The sequence below is a fragment of the Camelus ferus genome, chromosome 33 (genome assembly GCF_009834535.1).
Source record: "Camelus ferus isolate YT-003-E chromosome 33, BCGSAC_Cfer_1.0, whole genome shotgun sequence".
Taxonomy (NCBI): domain Eukaryota; kingdom Metazoa; phylum Chordata; class Mammalia; order Artiodactyla; family Camelidae; genus Camelus; species Camelus ferus.
In genome coordinates, this window is record NC_045728.1 from 139,947 (window position 1) to 159,456 (window position 19,510).

Consider the following 19,510-nt stretch of genomic DNA (forward strand, 5'->3'; position numbering starts at 1 on the left):
CCCTTTCCCTTTGTGCTAGATGTCCGAAAGTCTATCCACATGCTCATTTCTGAGAGATAAGTGTGTGTGAAAGCCGTCCTTCACTTAGCATGTTGGGAACACAATGTTTCTTTTAAGTTGCAAAGTCCAATCCTTACATATATATGGGGAGGTACCAGCTCCAACTGGGATTTACAGTGAAAACTGCAGGAAATTCAAACCGGCACTAGGAAACACACTGAGAAACCAGAGTAAAAGTTTCTCCTGCAACACGTTCCCTTTGTGCTAGATGAACGAACGTCTCTCCACATGCTCATTTCTGAGAGATATGTGTGTATGAAATCCGTACTTCACCTAGGTTGTTGGGAACACAAAGTTTCTTTTCAGTTACAAACTCCACTCCATACATATATAAGGGGAGGTACCAGCTCCAACTCAGTTTTACAGTGAAAATTGCAGGAACTAAATACCGGCACTAGGAAACAAACTGAGAAACCAGAGTAAAAGTTTCTCCTGCATCTGTTCCCTTTGTGCTAGGTGAAAAAAATTCTGTACACATGCTCATTTCTGAGGAGATAAGTGTGTGTGAAAGCCGTCCTTCACCCAGCTTGTTGGGAACACAAAGTTTCTTTTCAGTTGCAAACTCCACTCCATATATAGATATCGGGAGGTAGTAGTTCCAAATCACTTTTACAGTGAAAACTGCAGGAACTTCAAACTGGATCTAGGAAACACAGTGAGAAACCAGAGTAAAAGTTTCTCCTGCAAACCATTCCCTTTGTGCTAGATGAACGAACGACTCTCCAAATGCTCAGTTCTGAGAGATAAGTGTGTGTTAAAGCCGTCCTTCACCTAGCTTGTTGGGAAAACAAAGTTTCTTTTCAGTTGCAAATTACATACCATATAATTATATGGGGGTGGTACCAGCTTCAAATCGGTTTTACAGTGAAAACTGCAGGAACTTCAAACCGGTACTAGGAAACACACTGAGAAACCAGATTAAAAGTTTCTCCTGCAACCCGTTAACTTTGTGCTAGATGAACGATCGACCCTCCACATGCTCAGTTCTGAGAGATAATTGTGTGTGAATGCCGTCCTTCAGCTAGCTGGTTGGGAACACAAATTTTCTATTCCGTTGCAAACTCCATTCCATACATATATAAGGGGTGGTACCAGCTCCAACTCGGTTTTACATTGAAATCTGCAGGAACTAAAAACCGGCACTAGGAAACACACTAAGAAACCAGAGAAAAAGTTCCTCCTGCAAACTGTTGCCTTTGTGCTAGGTGAAAATCTACTGCACAGATGCTCAGTTCTGAGAGATAAGTGAGCGTGAAAGCTGTCCTTCACCTAGCTTGTTGGGAACACAAATTTTCTTTTCAGTTGAAACTCCACTCCATTCATATATATTGGGATGTACAAGCTCAAACTCGGTTTTACAGTGAAAAATGAAGGAAATTCAAACCGGCACTAGGAAAGACACTGAGAAACCAGAGTAAAAGTTTCTCCTGCAAACCGTTCCCTTTGTGCTAGATGTACGAAAGTCCCTCCACGTGCTCTGAACTGAGAGATAAGTGTGTGTGAAAGCCGTCCTTCACATAGCTTGTTGGGAACACAAAGTTTCTTTTCAATTGCAAACTCCACTCCATACATATATATGGGGAGGTACGAGCTCCAACTCGGTTTTACAGTGAAAACTGAAGGAACTTCAAACCGGTACTAGGAAACTCACTGAGAAATCAGAGTAAAAGTATCTCCTGCAACGCTTTCCCTTTGTGCTTGATGAACGAACGACTCTCCACATGCTCCGTTCTGATGGATAAATGTGTGTGAAAGCCATCCTTCATCTAGCTTGTTGGGAACACAAAGTTTCTTTTCCGTTGCAAACTACACTCGATACATATATAAGGGGAGGTACCAGCTCCAACTCTGTTTTACAGTGAAAAATGCAGGAACTAAAAACCAGCACTAGGAAACCCAGTGAGAAAACAGAGTAAAAGTTTCTCCTGTTACCAATTCCCTATGTGCTAGATGAACGATGGTCTCTCCACATGCTCAGTTCTGAGAGATAAGTGTGTGTGAAAGCCGTCCTTCACATAGCTTGTTGGGAACACAAAGTTTATTTTCAGTTGCAAACTGCAATCCATACATATATATGGGGAGTTACCAGCTCCAACTCGGTTTTACAGTGAAAACTGCAGGTACTTCAAACCGGCACTAGGAAACACAACGAGAAACCAGAGAAAAAGTTTCCCCTGCAACCCGTTCCCTTTGTGCTAGATGTAGGAAAGTCCCTACACATGCTCTGTTCTGAGAGATAAGTGTGTGTGAAAGCCTTGCTTCAAATAGCTTGTTGGGAACACAAAGTTTCTTTACAGTTGCAAACTCCACTCCATACATATATATGGGGGGGTACTAGCTCCAACTCGGTTTTGCTGTGAAAACTGCAGGAACATCAAACCGGCACTTGGAAAAACAATGAGAAACCAGAGAAAAAGTTACTCCTGCAAACCGTTCCATTTGTGCTAGATGAACGTACGACTATCCACATGCTAAGTTCTGAGGAATAAATGTGTGTGAAAGCCATCCTTCATCTAGCTTGTTGGGAACACAAAGTTTCTTTTCCGTTGCCAACTCCACTCCATACATATATAAGGGGAGGTACCAGTTCCAACTCGGTTTTACAGTGAAAAATGCAGGAACTAAAAACCAGCACTAGGAAACCCAGTGAGAAACCAGAGTAAAAGTTTCCCCTGTTACCCGTTCCCTATGTGCTAGATGAACGAAGGTCTCTCCACATGCTCAGTTCTGAGAGATAAGTGTGTGTGAAAGCTGTCCTTCACCTAGCTTTAGGGAAGATAAAGATTCTTTTCAGTTGCAAATTCCACTCCATACATATATATTGGGAGGTACTACCTCCAACTCGGTTTTACAGTGAAAAATGCAGGAACTTCAAACCAGCACTAGGAATCACCCTGAGAAACCAGACTAAAAGTTTCCCCTGCAAACCATTCCTTTTGTCCTAGATGAACGAACGACTCTCACATGCTCAGTTTTGAGGGATAATTGTGTGTGAAAGCCGTACTTCACCTAGCTTGTATTGAACACAAAGTTTATTTTCAGTTGCATACTGCTCTCCATACATACATATGGGATGGTACTAGCTCCAACTCGGTTTTACAGTGAAAACTGAAGGAAATTCAAACCGGCACTAGGAAACTCACTGAGAAACCAGAGTAAAAGTATCTCCTGCAACGCATTCCCTTTGTGCTTGATGAACGAACGACTCTCCACATGCTCAGTTCTGAGGGATAAATGAGTGTGAAAGCCATCCTTCATCTAGCTTGTTGGGAAAACAAAGTTTCTTTTCAGTTGCAAACTCCACTCCATACATATATATGGGGTGGTACAAACTCCAGCTTGGTTTTACAGTGAAAACTGCAGGAACTTCAAACCGGCCCTAGGAAACACACTGAGAAACCAGAGTAAAAGTTTCTCCTGCAAACCATTCCGTTTGTGCTAGATGAACGAACGACTCTCCACATGCTCAGTTCTGAGAGATAAGTGTGTGTGAAAGCCGCCCTTCACCTAGCTTGTAGGGAACACAAAGTTTATTTTCAGTTGCAAACTGCACTCCATACATATATATGGGGAGGTACTAGCTCCAACTCGTTTTTACAGTGAAAACTGAAGGAACTACAAACCGGCACTAGGAAACAGACTGAGAAACCAGAGTAAAAGTATCTCCTCCAACGCATTCCGTTTGTGCTTGATGGAAAAACGACTTTCCACCTGCTCATTTCTGAGGGATAAATGTGTGTGAAAGCCATCCTTCATCTAGCTTGTTGGGAACACAAAGTTTTTTTCCGTTGCAAAGTCCACTCCATACATATATAAGGGGAGGTACCAGCTCCAACTCGCTTTTACAGTGAAAAATGCAGGAACTAAAACCCAGCACTAGGAAACCCATTGAGAAACCAGAGTAAAAGTTTCTACTGTTACCCGTTCCATTTGTGCTAGATGAACGAACGACTCTCCACAGGCTCAGTTCTGAGAGAGTATTGTGTGTGAAAGACGTAGTTCACCTAGCTTGTTGGGAACACAAAGTTTCTTTTCAGTTGTAAACTCCACTCCATACATATATATGGGGAGGTTCCAGCTCCTTCTCGGTTTTACAGTGAAAAATGCAGGAACTTCACACCGGCACTAGGAAACACACTGAGAAACCAGAGTAAAAGTTTCTCCTGCAACACGTTCCATTTTTGTTAGATGTACGAAAGTCTCTCCACATGCTCAGTTCTGAGAGATATGTGTGTGTGAAAGCCGCCTTCACCTAGCTTGTTGGGAACACAAAGTTTCTTTTCCGTTGCAAACTCCACCCCATACATATATAAGGGGAGGTACAGCTCCAACTCGGTTTTACAGTGAAAAATGCAGCAACTAAAAACCGGCACTAGGAAACCCAGTGAGAAACCAGAGTAAAAGTTTCTCTTTTACCCGTTCCATTTGTGCTAGATGAAATAATGACTCTCCACAGGCTCAGTTCTCAGAGACAATTGTGTGTGAAAGCTGTCCTTCACCTAGCTTTAGGGAAGATAAAGATTCTTTTCAGTTGCAAATTCCACTCCATACATATATATTGGGAGGTACTAGCTCCAACTCGGTTTTACAGTGAAAACTGCCGGACCTTCAAACCAGCACTAGGAATCACACTGAGAAACCAGGGTATAAGTTTCTCCTGCAACACGTTCCCTTTGTGCTAGATGAACGAACGACTCTCCACTTGCTCAGTTCTGAGAGATAAGTGTGTGTGAAAGCCGTCCTTCACCTAGCTTGTTGGGAACACAAAGGTTATTTTAAGTTGCATACTCCACTCCATACATATATATGGGGAGGTACTAGCTCCAACTAAATTTTACAGTGAAAACTGCAGGAAATTCATACAGGAACTAGGAAACACAGTGAGAAGCAGAATAAAAGTTTCTCCTGCAACCCGTTCCCTTTGCGCTAGATGAACGATCGACTCTCCACATGCTCAGTTCTGAGAGATAAGTGTGTGTGAAAGCCGTCCTTCAACTACCATGTTGGGAACACAAAGTTTCTTTTCAGTTGCAAACTCCAATCCATACATATATATGGGGAGTTTCCAGCTCCAACTCGGTTTTACAGTGAATACTGCAGAAACTTCAAACCGGCAGTAGGAAACAAACTGAGAAACCAGAGAAATAGGTTCTCCTGCAAACTGTTCCCTTTGTGCTAGATGAAACAACGACTCTCCACATGCTCAGTTCTGAGGGATAAATGAGTGTGAAAGCCATCCTTCATCTAGCTTGTTGGGAAAACAAAGTTTCTTTTCAGTTGCAAACTCCACTCCATACATATATATGGGGTGGTACAAACTCCAGCTCGGTTTTACAGTGAAAACTGCAGGAACTTCAAACCGGCCCTAGGAAACACACTGAGAAACCAGAGTAAAAGTTTCTCCTGCAAACCATTCCGTTTGTGCTAGATGAACGAACGACTCTCCACATGCTCAGTTCTGAGAGATAAGTGTGTGTGAAAGCCGTCCTTCACCTAGCTTGTAGGAAACACAAAGTTTATTTTCAGTTGCAAACTGCACTCCATACATATATATGGGGAGGTACTAGCTCCAACTCGTTTTTACAGTGAAAACTGAAGGAACTACAAACCGGCACTAGGAAACTCACTGAGAAACCAGAGTAAAAGTATCTCCTCCAACGCATTCCGTTTGTGCTTGATGAAAGAACGACTTTCCACCTGCTCATTTCTGAGGGATAAATGTGTGTGAAAGCCATCCTTCACCTAGCTTGTTGGGAACACAAAGTTTCTTTTCAGTTGTAAATTCCACTCCATACATATATATGGGGAGGTTCCAGCTCCTTCTCGGTTTTACAGTGAAAAATGCAGGAACTTCACACCGGCACTAGGAAACACACTGAGAAACCAGAGTAAAAGTTTCTCCTGCAACACGTTCCATTTTTGTTAGATGTACGAAAGTCTCTCCACATGCTCAGTTCTGAGAGATATGTGTGTGTGAAAGCCGCCTTCACCTAGCTTGTTGGGAACACAAAGTTTCTTTTCCGTTGCAAACTCCACCCCATACATATATAAGGGGAGGTACAGCTCCAACTCGGTTTTACAGTGAAAAATGCAGCAACTAAAAACCAGCACTAGGAAACCCAGTGAGAAACCAGAGTAAAAGTTTCTCTTTTACCCGTTCCATTTGTGCTAGATGAAATAATGACTCTCCACAGGCTCAGTTCTCAGAGACAATTGTGTGTGAAAGCTGTCCTTCACCTAGCTTTAGGGAAGATAAAGATTCTTTTCAGTTGCAAATTCCACTCCATACATATATATTGGGAGGTACTAGCTCCAACTCGGTTTTACAGTGAAAACTGCCGGACCTTCAAACCAGCACTAGGAATCACACTGAGAAACCAGGGTATAAGTTTCTCCTGCAACACGTTCCCTTTGTGCTAGATGAACGAACGACTCTCCACTTGCTCAGTTCTGAGAGATAAGTGTGTGTGAAAGCCGTCCTTCACCTAGCTTGTTGGGAACACAAAGGTTATTTTAAGTTGCATACTCCACTCCATACATATATATGGGGAGGTACTAGCTCCAACTAAATTTTACAGTGAAAACTGCAGGAAATTCATACAGGAACTAGGAAACACAGTGAGAAGCAGAATAAAAGTTTCCCCTGCAACCCGTTCCCTTTGTGCTAGATGAAAGAACGACTCTCCACATGCTTAGATCTGAGAGATATGTGTGTGTGAAAGCCGTCCTTCACCTAGCTTGTTGGGAACACAAAGTTTCTTTTCAGTTGCAAACTCCAATCCATACATATATATGGGGAGTTTCCAGCTCCAACTCGGTTTTACAGTGAAAACTGCAGGTACTTCATTCCGGCACTAGGAAACACACTGAGAAACCAGAGTAAAAGTTTCTCCTGCAACCCGTTCCCTTTGCGCTAGATGAACGATCGACTCTCCACATGCTCAGTTCTGAGAAATAAGTGTGTGTGAAAGCCGTCCTTCAACTACCATGTTGGGAACACAAAGTTTCTTTTCAGTTGCAAACACCAATCCATACATATATATGGGGAGTTTCCAGCTCCAACTCGGTTTTACAGTGAATACTGCAGGAACTTCAAACCGGCAGTAGGAAGCAAACTGAGAAACCAGAGAAATAGGTTCTCCTGCAAACTGTTCCCTTTGTGCTAGATGAAACAACGACTCTCCACATGCTCAGTTCTGAGAGATAAGTGTGTGTGAAAGCCGTACTTCACCTAGCTTGTTGGGAACACAAAGTTTCTTTCCAGTTGCATACAACACTCCATACATATATATGGGGAGGTTCCAGCTCCTTCTCGGTTTTACAGTGAAAAATGCAGGAACTTCACACCGTCACTAGGAAACACACTGAGAAACCAGAGTAAAAGTTTCTCCTGCAACACGTTCCATTTTTGCTAGATGTACGAAAGTCTCTCCACATGCTCAGTTCTGAGAGATAAGTTTGTGTGAAAGCCGCCTTCACCTAGCTTGTTGGGAACACAAAGTTTCTTTTAAGTTGCAAACTCCACTCCATACATATATATGGGGAGGTACTAGCTCCAACTCGGTTTTACTGTGAAAACTGCAGGAACATTAAACCGGCAGTTGGAAAAACAATGAGAAACCAGAATAAAAGTTACTCCTGCATCCCGTTCCCTTTGTGCTAGATGAACGAACGTCTCTCCACATGCTCAGTTCTGAGAAAAAGTGTGTGTGAAAGCCGTCCTTCACCTAACTTGTTGGGAATACAAAGTTTATTTTCAGTTGCATACTCCACTCCATACATATATAAGGGGAGGTACTAGATCCAACTATGTTTTACAGTGAAAACTGCAGGAAATTCAAATAGGAACTAGGAAACACAGTGAGAACCAGAGTAAAAGTTTCTCCTGCAAACCATTCCTTTGTGCTAAATGAAAGAAAGACTCTCCACATGCTCAGCTCTGAGAGATAAGTGTGTGTGAAAGCCGTCCTTCAACTAGCTTGTAGGGAACACAAAGTTTATTTTCATTTGCAAACTGCACTCCATACATATATATGGGGAGGTACTAACTCCAACTCGGTTTTACAGTGAAAACTGAAGGAACTTCAAACCGGCACTAGGAAACTCACTGAGAAACCAGAGTAAAACTATCTCCTGCAACGCATTCTCTTTGTGCTTGATGAAAGAACGACTCTCCACATGCTCAGTTCTGAGGGATAAATGTGTGTGAAAGCCATCCTTCATCTAGCTTGTTGGGAACACAAAGTTCTTTTCTGTTGCAAAGTCCACTCCACACATATATAAGGGGAGGTATCAACTCCAACTCACTTTTACAGTGAAAAATGCAGGAACTAAAAACCAGCACTAGGAAACCCAGTGAGAAACCAGAGTAAAAGTTTCTACTGTTACCCGTTCCCATTGTGCTAGATGAACGAACGACTCTCCACAGGCTCAGTTCTGAGAGAGTATTGTGTGTGAAAGCCGTACTTCACCTAGCTTGTTGGGAACACAAAGTTTCTTTTCAGTTGCAAACTCCACTATATATATATATATAGGGAGTTTCCAGCTCCTTCTCGGTTTTACAGTGAAAAATGCAGGAACTTCACACCGGCACTAGGAAACACACTGAGAAACCAGTGTAAAAGTTTCTGCTGCAACACGTTCCATGTTTGCTAGATGTACGAAAGTCTCTCCACATGCTCAGTTCTGAGAGATAAGTGTGTGTGAAAGCCGCCTTCACCTAGCTTGTTGGGAACACAAAGTTTCTTTTCAGTTGCAAACTCCACTACATACATATATATGGGGAGGTACTAGCTCCAACTCGGTTTTACTGTGAAAACTGCAGGAACATCAAACCGGCAGTTGGAAAATCAATGAGAAACCAGAGTAAAAGTTACTCCTGTAACCCGTTCCATTTGTGCTAGATGAACGAAAGACTCTTCAGATGCTCAGTTCTGAGAAATAAGTGTGTGTGAAAGCCGTACTTCACATAGCTTGTTGGGAAAACAAAGTTCCTTTTCAGTTGCAAATTCCACTCCATATATATATATGGGGAGGTACTAGCTCCAACTCGGTTTTACTGTGAAAACTGCAGGAATATCAACCCGGCAGTTGGAAAAACAATGAGAAACCAGGGTAAAATTACTCCTGCAACCCGTTCCATTTGTGCTAAATGAACGAAAGACTCTTCAGATGCTCAGTTCTGAGAAATAAGTGTGTGTGAAAGCCGTCCTTCACATAGCTTGTTGGGAACACAAAGTTCATTTTCAGTTGCAAACTCCACTCCATACATATATATGGGGAGATACTAGCTCCAACTCGGTTTTACAGTGAAAACTGCAGGAACTTCAAACCGGCACTAGCAAACACACTGAGAAACGAGAGTAAAAGTTTCTCCTGCAACACGTTCCCTTTGTGCTAGATGAACGAAATTCACTCTACATGCTCAGATCTGAGAGAAAAGTGTGTGTGAAAGCCGTCCTTCACCTAGCATGTTGGGAACACAAAGTTTCTTTTCAGTTGCAAATCCAATCCATACATATATATAGGTAGGTACTAGCTCCAAATATGTTTTACAGTGAAAACTGCATGAACTTCAAACCGGCACTAGGAAACAAAGTGAAAAACCAGAGTAATAGTTTCCCTTGCTGTCCGTTCCCTTTGTGCTAGATGAACGAACGTCTCTCCACATGCTCAGTTCTGAGAGATAAGTGTGTTGAAAGCCGTCCTTCACCTAGGTTGTTGGGAACACAAAGTTTCTTTTCAGTTGCAATCTCCAATCCATACATATTTAAGGGGAGTTTAAAGCTCCAACTCGGTTTTACAGTGAAAACTGCAGGAACTTCAAATCAGCACTATTAATCACACTGAGAAACCAGAGTAAAATTTCTCCGGCAACCCTTTCCCTTTTTGCTAGATGAACGAAAGTCTCTCCACATGCTCAGTTCTGAGAGATAATTGTGTGTGAAAGCCGTCCTTCACCTAGCTTGTTGGGAACACAAACTTTCTTTTAAGTTGCAAAATCCACTCCATAAATATATATGGGGAGGTACTACCTCCAACTTGATTTTACAGTGAAAACTGCATGAACTCCAAACCGGCACTAGGAAACACTGTGAAAACCAGAGTAAAATTTCCCTTGATACCCGTTCCCTTTGTGCTAGATGAACGAACTTCTCTCCACATGTTCATCTCTGAGAGATAATTGTGTGTGAAAGCCGTCCTTCACAGAGCTTGTTGGTAACACAATGTTTCTTTTCAGTTGCATAATCCACTCCATACATATATATGGGGAGGTACTTGCTCAATCTCGGATTTACAGTGAAAACTGCAGGAACTTCAAACCGGCACTAGTAAACACTGTGAGAAAGCAGAGTAATAGTTTCTCCTGCTAACTGTTCCCTTTGTGCTAGATGAACAAAGGAATCTCCACATGCCCAGTTCTGAGAGATAAGTGTGTGTGAAAACCGTACTTCACCTAGCTTCTTGGGAACACAAAGTTTCTTTTCAGTTTCAAAATCCAGTGCATACTTATATATGGGGAGGTACTAGCTCCAACTCTGTTTTACAGTGAAAACTGCAGGAACTTCAAACCGGCACTTAAATACACTGAGAAACCGGAGAAAAATTTTCTCCTGCAACCCGTTCCTTTTGTGCTAGATGAATGAACGTCTCTCCACATGCTCAGTTCTGAGACATATGTGTGTGTGAAAGCCGTCCTTCACATGGCTTGTTGGGAACACAAACTTTCTTTTCAGTTGCAAACTCCACTCCATACATATATATGGGGAAGTACAAGCTCCAAATCGGTTTTAGAGTTAAAACTGCATGAAATTCAAACCGGCACTAGGAAACACAGTGAAAAACCAGAGTAAAAATTTCACTTCCTATTCGTTCCCTTTGTGCTTGATGAAAGAACGTCTCCCCACATGCTCAGTTCTGAGAGATAAGTGTGTTGAAATCCGTCCTTCACCTTGCTTATTGGGAACACAAAGTTTCTTTTCAGTTGCATACTCCACTCCTTACATATATATGGGGAGGTACTAGGTCAAACTCGCTTTTACCGTGAAATCTGCAGAAACTTCAAAAAGGCACTAGGAAACAAACTGAGAACCCAGAGTAAAAGTTTCTCCAGCAAATCATTCCTTTGTGCTAGATGAACGAACGTCTCTCCACATGCACAGTTCTGAGAGATAAGTGTGTGTGAAAGCCGTACTTCAACTTGCTTGTTCGGAACACAAACTTTCTTTTCAGTTGCAAACCCCACTCCATACATATATATGGGGAGGTACTACCTCCAAATACGTTTTACAGTGAAAACTGCATAAACTTCAAACTGGCACTAGGAAACACATTGAAAAACCAGACTAAAAGTTTCCCTTGCTAACCGTTCCATTTGTGCTAGATGAACGAACGTCTCTCCACATGCTCAGTTCTGAGACATATGTGTGTGTGAAAGCCGTCCTTCACCTAGCTTGTTGGGAACACAAACTTTCTTTTCAGATGCAAACTCCACTCCATACATATATATGGGGAAGTACAAGCTCCAAATCGGCTTTACAGTGAAAACTGCTTGAACTTCAAACCGGCACTAGGAAACAAAGTGAAAAACCAGAGTAAATGTTTCACTTCCTAATCGTTCCTTTTGTGCTAGATGAACGAACGTCTCTCCACATGCTCAGTTCTGAGAGATAAGTGTGTTGAAATCCGTCCTTCACCTTGCTAATTGGGAACACAAAGTTTCTTTTCAGTTGCATACTCCACTCCTTACATATATATGGGGAGGTACTAGGTCCAACTCGTTTTTACCGTGAAATCTGCAGGAAGTTCAAACCGGCACTAGGAAACACACTGAGAACCCAGAGTAAAAGTTTCTCCTGCAAATCATTCCTTTGTGCTAGATGAACGAACGTCTCTCCACATGCTCAGTTCTGAGAGATAATTGTGTGTGAAAGCCGTCCGTCACCTTGCTTGTTCGGAACACAAATTTTCTTTTCAGTTGCAAACCCCACTCCATACATATATATGGGGAGGTACTAGCTCCAACTAGGTTTTACAGTGAAAACTACATGAACTTCAAACCGGCACTTTGAAACACAGTGAAAAACCTGAGTAAAAGTTTCACTTGCTCCACGTTCGCTTGTGCTATATGAACGAACGCCTCTCCACATGCTCAGTTCTGAGAGATAATTGTGTGTGAAAGCCGTCCTTCACCTAGCTTATTGGGAACACAAAGTTTCTTTTCAGTTGCATACTCCACTCCATAAATATATATGGGGAGGTACTACCTCCAACTCGGTTTTACAGTGAAAACTTCTGGAACTTCAAACTGGCACTAGGAAACACACTGAGAAACCAGAGCAAATGTTTCTACTGCAATCCGTTCCCTTTGTGCTAGATGAATGAACATCTCTCCACATGCTCAGTTCTGAGAGATAAGTGTGTTGAAAGCCTTCCTTCAACAAGCTTGTTGGGAACACAAATTTTCTTTTCCGCTGCAAACTCCACTCCATAATATATATGGGTAGGTACTAGCTCCAAATATATTTTACAGTGAAAACTGCATGAAATTAATACCGGCACTAGGAAACACACTGAAAAACCAGAGTAAAAGTTTCCCTAGCTTTCCGTGCCATTTGTGCTAGATGAATGAACGTCTCTACACATGCTCAGTTCTGAGAGGTAATTCTGTGTGAAAGCCGTCCTTCAACTAGCTTATTGGGAACACAAAGTTCCTTTTCAGTTGCATAATCCACCCCATACATATATATGGGGAGGTACGAACTCCAACTCGATTTTACCGTAAAAACTGAAGGAACTTCAAACCGGCACTTGGAAACACACTGAGAAGCCAGAGTAAATATTTCTCATGCAAATCATTCCCTTTGTGCTAGATGAACGAACGTCTCTCCACATGCTCATTTCTGAGAGATAACAGTGTGTGAAAGCCGTCCTTCACCTTGCTTGTTGGGAACACAAAGTTTCTTTTTAGTTGCAAACTCATCTCCATACATATATATGGGGTGGTCCCAGCTCCAACTAGGTTTTACAGTGAAAACTGCAGGAACTTCAAACCGGAACTTGGAAACACAGTGAGAAACCAGAGTATAAGATTCCATGCAACCAGTTCCCTTTGAGCTAGATGAACGATAGTCTCTCCACATGCTCAGTTCTGAGAGATAAGTGTGTGTGAAAGCCGTCCTTCACATAGCTTGTTGGGTACACAAACTTTCTTTTCAGTTGCAAACTCCAATCCATACATATATATGGGGAGGTACTACCCCCAAATAAGTTTTACAGTGAAAACTGGATGGATTTCAAACTGGCACTAGGAAACACAGTGAAAAACCAGAGTAAAACTTTCCCTTGCTACCCGTTCCCTTTGTGCTAGATGAACGAACGTCTCTCCACATGCTCAGTTCTGAGAAATAATTGTGTGTGAAAGCCGTCCTTCATCTAGCTTGTTGGGAACACAATGTTCTTTTCAGTTGCATAATCCAATCCATACATATATATGGGGAGGTACTAGCTCCATCTCGATTTTACAGTGAAAACTGCAGGAACTTCAAACTGGCACTCGAAAACACACTGAGAAAATAATGTAAAAGTTTCTCCTGTAACCCGTTCCATTTGTGCTAGATGAACGAACGTCTCTCCACATGCTCAGTTGGGAGAGATAAGTGTGTGTGAAAGCCGTCCTTCACCTAGCTTCTTGGGCACACAAACATTCTTTTCAGTTGCAAAATCCACTCCATACATATATATGGGGAGGTACTACCTCCAACTAAGTTTTACAGTGAAACTGGATGAACTTCAAACCGGCACTAGGAAACACAGTGAAAAACCAGAGTAAAAGTTTCCCTTGCTACCCGTTCCATTTGTGCTAGATGAACGAACGTCTCTCCAAATGCTCAGTTCTGAGAAATAATTGTGTGTGAAAGCCTTCCTTCACCTAGCTTATTGGGAACACAAAGTTTGTTTTCAGTTGCATAGTCCACTCCATACATATATATGGGGAGGTACTAGCTCCAACTCGGTTTTACCGTGAATAGTTCAGAAACTTCAAACCGGCACTAAGAAACACACTGAGAAACCAGAGAAAATGTTTCCCCTCCAACCCGTTCCCTTTGTGCTAGATGAACGATCGTCTCTCCACATGCTATATTCTGAGAGATAAGTTTTTGTGAAAGCCGTCCTTCACCTAGCTTGTTGGGAACACAATGTTTCTTTTCACTTGCATAATCCAATCCATACATATATATGGGGAGGTACTAGCTCAATCTCGGATTTACAGTGACAAATGCAGGAACTTCAAACCGGCACTAGGAAACACAGTGAGAATCCAGTGTAATTGTTTCTCCTGCTACCCCTTCCGTTTGTGCTAGATGAACGAACGTCTCTGCACATGCTCAGTTCTGAGAGATAAGTGTGTTTGAAAGCCGTACTTCACCTAGCTTGTTGAGAACACAAAGTTTCTTTCAGTTGAAAACTCTACTCCATACATATATATGGGAAGGTACTAGCTCCAACACGGTTTTACAGTGAAAACTGCAGCAACTTCATAGCGGCACTAGGAAACTAAGTGAGAAACCAGAGTAAAATTTTCCCTTCCTATCCATTCCCTTTTTGCTAGATGAACGAACTTCTCTCCACATGCTCAGTTCTGAGAGATAACTGTGTGTGAAAGCCGTACTTACATTGCTTCTTGAGAACACAAAGATTCTTATCAGTTGCCAACTCCCCTATATACATATATATGGGGAGGTACTAGCTCCTACTCGGTTTTACCGTGAAAACTGCAGGAACTTCAAAACGGCACTAGGAAACACAAGGAGAAACCAGAGTATAAGTTTTTCCTGCAAATCCTTCCCTTTGTGCTAGATGAACGAACTTCTATCCACATGCTCAATTCTGAGAAATAAGTGTGTGTGAAAGCTGTCCTGCACCTAGCTTGTTGGGAACACAAAGTTTCTTTTCAGTTGCAAACCCAACTCAATACATATATATGGGGTGGTACCAGCACCACCTCGGTTTTACAGTGAATTCTGCAGGAACTTCAAACCGGCACTAGGAAACACAGTGAGAAACCAGAGTAAAATATTCCCCGCAACCAGTTCCCTTTGTGCTAGATGAACGAAATTCCCTCCACATGCTCAGATCTGAGAGATAAGTGTGTGTGTGAAAGCCGTCCTTCACCTAGCTTGTTGGGAACACAAAGTTTCTTTTCATTTGCAAACTCCACTCCATACATATGTATGGGGTGGTACAAGCTCCAACTCGGTTTTACAGTGAAAACTGCAGGAACTTCAAACCGGCACTTGCAAACACACTGAGAAACGAGAGTAAAAGTTTCTCCTGCAACCCGTTCCCTTTGTGCTAGATGAACGAAACTCATTCTACATGCTCAGATCTGAGAGATAAGTGTGTGTGAAAGCCGTCCTTCACCTAGCTTCTTGGGAACACATAGTTTCTTTCAGTTGCAAATCCAATCCGTACATATATATAGGTAGGTACTAGCTCCAAATATGTTTTACAGTGAAAACTGCATGAACTTCAAACCGGCACTAGGAAACAAAGTGAAAAACCAGAGTAATAGTTTCCATTGCTGTCCGTTCCCTTTGTGCTAGATGAACGAACGTCTCTCCACATGCTCAGTTCTGAGAGATAAGTGTGTTGAAAGCCTTCTTTCAACAGGCTTGTTGGGAACACAAACTTTCTTTTCCGTTGCATACTCCACTCCTTACATATATATGGGGAGGTACTAAGTCCAACTCGCTTTTACCGTGAAATCTGCAGGAACTTCAAACTGGCACTAGGAAACAAACTGAGAACCCAGAGTAAAAGTTTCTCCAGCAAATCATTCCCTTGTGCTAGATGAACGAACGTCTCTCCACATGCACATTTCTGAGAGATAAGTGTGTGTGAAAGCGGTACTTCAACTTGCTTGTTCGGAACACAAACTTTCTTTTCAGTTGCAAATCCCACTCCATACATATATATGGGGAGGTACTACCTCCAAATACGTTTTACAGTGAAAACTGCATGAATTTCAAACCGGCACTAGGAAACACAGTGAAAAACCAGACTAAAAGTTTCCCTTGCTATCCGTTCCATTTGTGCTAGATGAACGAACGTCTCTCCACATGCTCAGTTCTGAGACATATGTGTGTGTGAAAGCCGTCCTTCACCTAGCTTGTTGGGAACACAAACTTTCTTTTCAGTTGCAAACTCCACTCCATACATATATATGGGGAAGTACAAGCTCCAAATCGGTTTTACAGTGAAAACAGCATGAACTTCAAACCGGCACTAGGAAACAAAGTGAAAAACCAGAGTAAAAGTTTCACTTCCTATTCGTTCCCTTTGTGCTAGATGAACGAACGTCTCTCCACATGCTCAGTTCTGAGAGATAAGTGTGTTGAAATCCGTCCTTCACCTTGCTAATTGGGAACACAAAGTTTCTTTTCAGTTGCATACTCCACTCCTTACATATATATGGGGAGGGTACTAGGTCCAACTCGCTTTTACCGTGAAATCTGCAGGAAGTTCAAACCGGCACTAGGAAACACACTGAGAACCCAGAGTAAAAGTTTCTCCTGCAAATCATTCCTTTGTGCTAGATGAACGAACGTCTCTCCACATGCTCAGTTCTGAGAGATAATTGTGTGTGAAAGCCGTCCGTCACCTTGCTTGTTCGGAACACAAATTTTCTTTTCAGTTGCAAACCCCACTCCATACATATATATGGGGAGGTACTAGCTCCAACTAGGTTTTACAGTGAAAACTACATGAACTTCAAACCGGCACTTTGAAACACAGTGAAAAACCAGAGTAAAAGTTTCACTTGCTCCACGTTCGCTTGTGCTATATGAATGAACGTCTCTCCACATGCTCAGTTCTGAGAGATAATTGTGTGTGAAAGCCGTCCTTCACCTAGCTTATTGGGAACACAAAGTTTCTTTTCAGTTGCATACTCCACTCCATAAATATATATGGGGAGGTACTACCTCCAACTCGGTTTTACAGTGAAAACTTCTGGAACTTCAAACTGGCACTAGGAAACACACTGAGAAACCAGAGTAAATGTTTCTACTGCAATCCGTTCCCTTTGTGCTAGATGAATGAACATCTCTCCACATGCTCAGTTCTGAGAGATAAGTGTGTTGAAAGCCTTCCTTCAACAAGCTTGTAGGGAACACAAACTTTCTTTTCCGTTGCAAACTCCACTCCATAATATATATGGGTAGGTACTAGCTCCAAATATATTTTACAGTGAAACTGCATGAAATTAAAACCGGCACTAGGAAACACACTGAAAAACCAGAGTAAAAGTTTCCCTTGCTATCCGTGCCATTTGTGCTAGATGAATGAACGTCTCTACACATGCTCAGTTCTGAGAGGTAATTCTGTGTGAAAGCCGTCCTTCAACTAGCTTATTGGGAACACAAAGTTTCTTTTCAGTTGCATACTCCACCCCATACATATATATGGGGAGGTACGAGCTCGAACTCGATTTTACCGTAAAAACTGAAGGAACTTCAAACCGGCACTTGGAAACACACTGAGAAGCCAGAGTAAATATTTCTCATGCAAATCATTCCATTTGTGCTAGATGAACGAACGTCTCTCCACATGCTCAAATCTGAGAGATAAGAGTGTGTGAAAGCCGTCCTTCACCAAGCTTGTTGGGAACACAAAGTTTCTTTTTAGTTGCAAACTCACCTCCATACATATATATGGGGTGGTACCAGCTCCAACTAGGTTTTACAGTGAAAAATGCAGGAACTTCAACCCGGAACTTGGAAACAAAGTGAGAAACCAGAGTATAAGATTCCCTGCAACCAGTTCCCTTTGAGCTAGATGAACGAAATTCTCTCCACATGCTCAGTTCTGAGAGATAAGTGTGTGTGAAAGCCGTCCTTCACATAGCTTGTTGGGAACACAAACTTTCTTTTCAGTTGCAAACTCCAATCCATACATATATATGGGGAGGTACTACCTCCAAATAAGTTTTACAGTGAAAACTGGATGAATTTCAAACTGGCACTAGGAAACACAGTGAAAAACCAGAGTAAAACTTTCCCTTGCTACCCGTTCCCTTTGTGCTAGATGAACGAACGTCTCTCCACATACTCAGTTCTGAGAGATAAGTGTGTGTGAAAGCCGTCCTTCATCTAGCTTGTTGGGAACACAATGTTCTTTTCAGTTGCATAATCCAATCCATACATATATATGGGGAGGTACTAGCTCCATCTCGGTTTTACAGTGAAAACTGCAGGAATTTCAAAGCGGCACTAGGAAACACACTTAGAAAATAATGTAAAAGTTTCTCCTGCAACCCGTTCCCTTTGTGCTAGATGAACGAACGTCTCTCCACATGCTCAGTTGTGAGAGATAAGTGTGTGTGAAAGCCGTACTTCACCTAGCTTCTTGGGAACACAAAGTTTCTTTTCATTTGCAAACTCCACTCCATACATATATAAGGGGAGGTACCAGCTAAAACTCGGTTTTACAGTGAAAACTGCAGGAACTAAAACCCGGAACTGGGAAACACACTGAGAAACCAGAGTAAAAGTTTATCCTGCAACCTGATCCCTTTTTGCTAGGTGAAAAATCTTCTCTCCACATGCTCAGTTCTGAGAGATATATTGTGTGTGAAAGCCGTTCTTCACCTAGCTTGTAGGTAATAAAAATTTTCTTTTCAGTTGCAAAATCCACTCCATTCATATATATGGGGAGGTACTAGCTCAAACTCGGTTTTACAGTGAAAACTGTAGGAAATTCAAACCGGCACTAGGAAACACACTGAGAATCCAGAGTAAAAGTTTCTCCTGTTATCGGTTCCCTTTGTGCTAGATGAACGAAAGACTCTCCACATGCTCAGTTATGAGAGATAATTGTGTCTGAAAGCCGTCCTTCACCTAGCTTAATGGGAACACACAGTTTCTTTCCGTTGCAAACTCCACTCCATACATATTAAAGGGGAAGTACCAGTTCCAACTCGGTTTTACAGTGAAAACTGCAGGAACATCAAACCGGCACTTGGAAAAAAAATGAGTAACCAGAGTAAATTTTACTCCTGCAACCCGTTCCCTTTGTGCTAGATGATCGAACGACCCTCCAGATTCTCAGTTCTGAGAAATAAGTGTGTGTGAAAGCCGTCCTTCACCTAGCTTGTTGGGAACACAAAGTTTCTTTCCATTGCAAACTCCACTCCATACATATAAGAGGGGAGGTACCAGTTCCAACATGGTTTTACAGTGAAAAATGCAGGAACATCAAAACGGCACTAAGAAACACACTGAGAAACCAGAGTAAAGTTTCTCCTGCAACCAGTCCCCTTTGTGCTAGATGAACGAACGTCTCTCCACATGCTCATTTCTGAGAGGAAAGTGTGTGTGAAAGCCGTCCTTCACGTAGCTTAATGGGAACACAAAGTTTCTTTTCAGTTGCATACTCCAAACCATACATA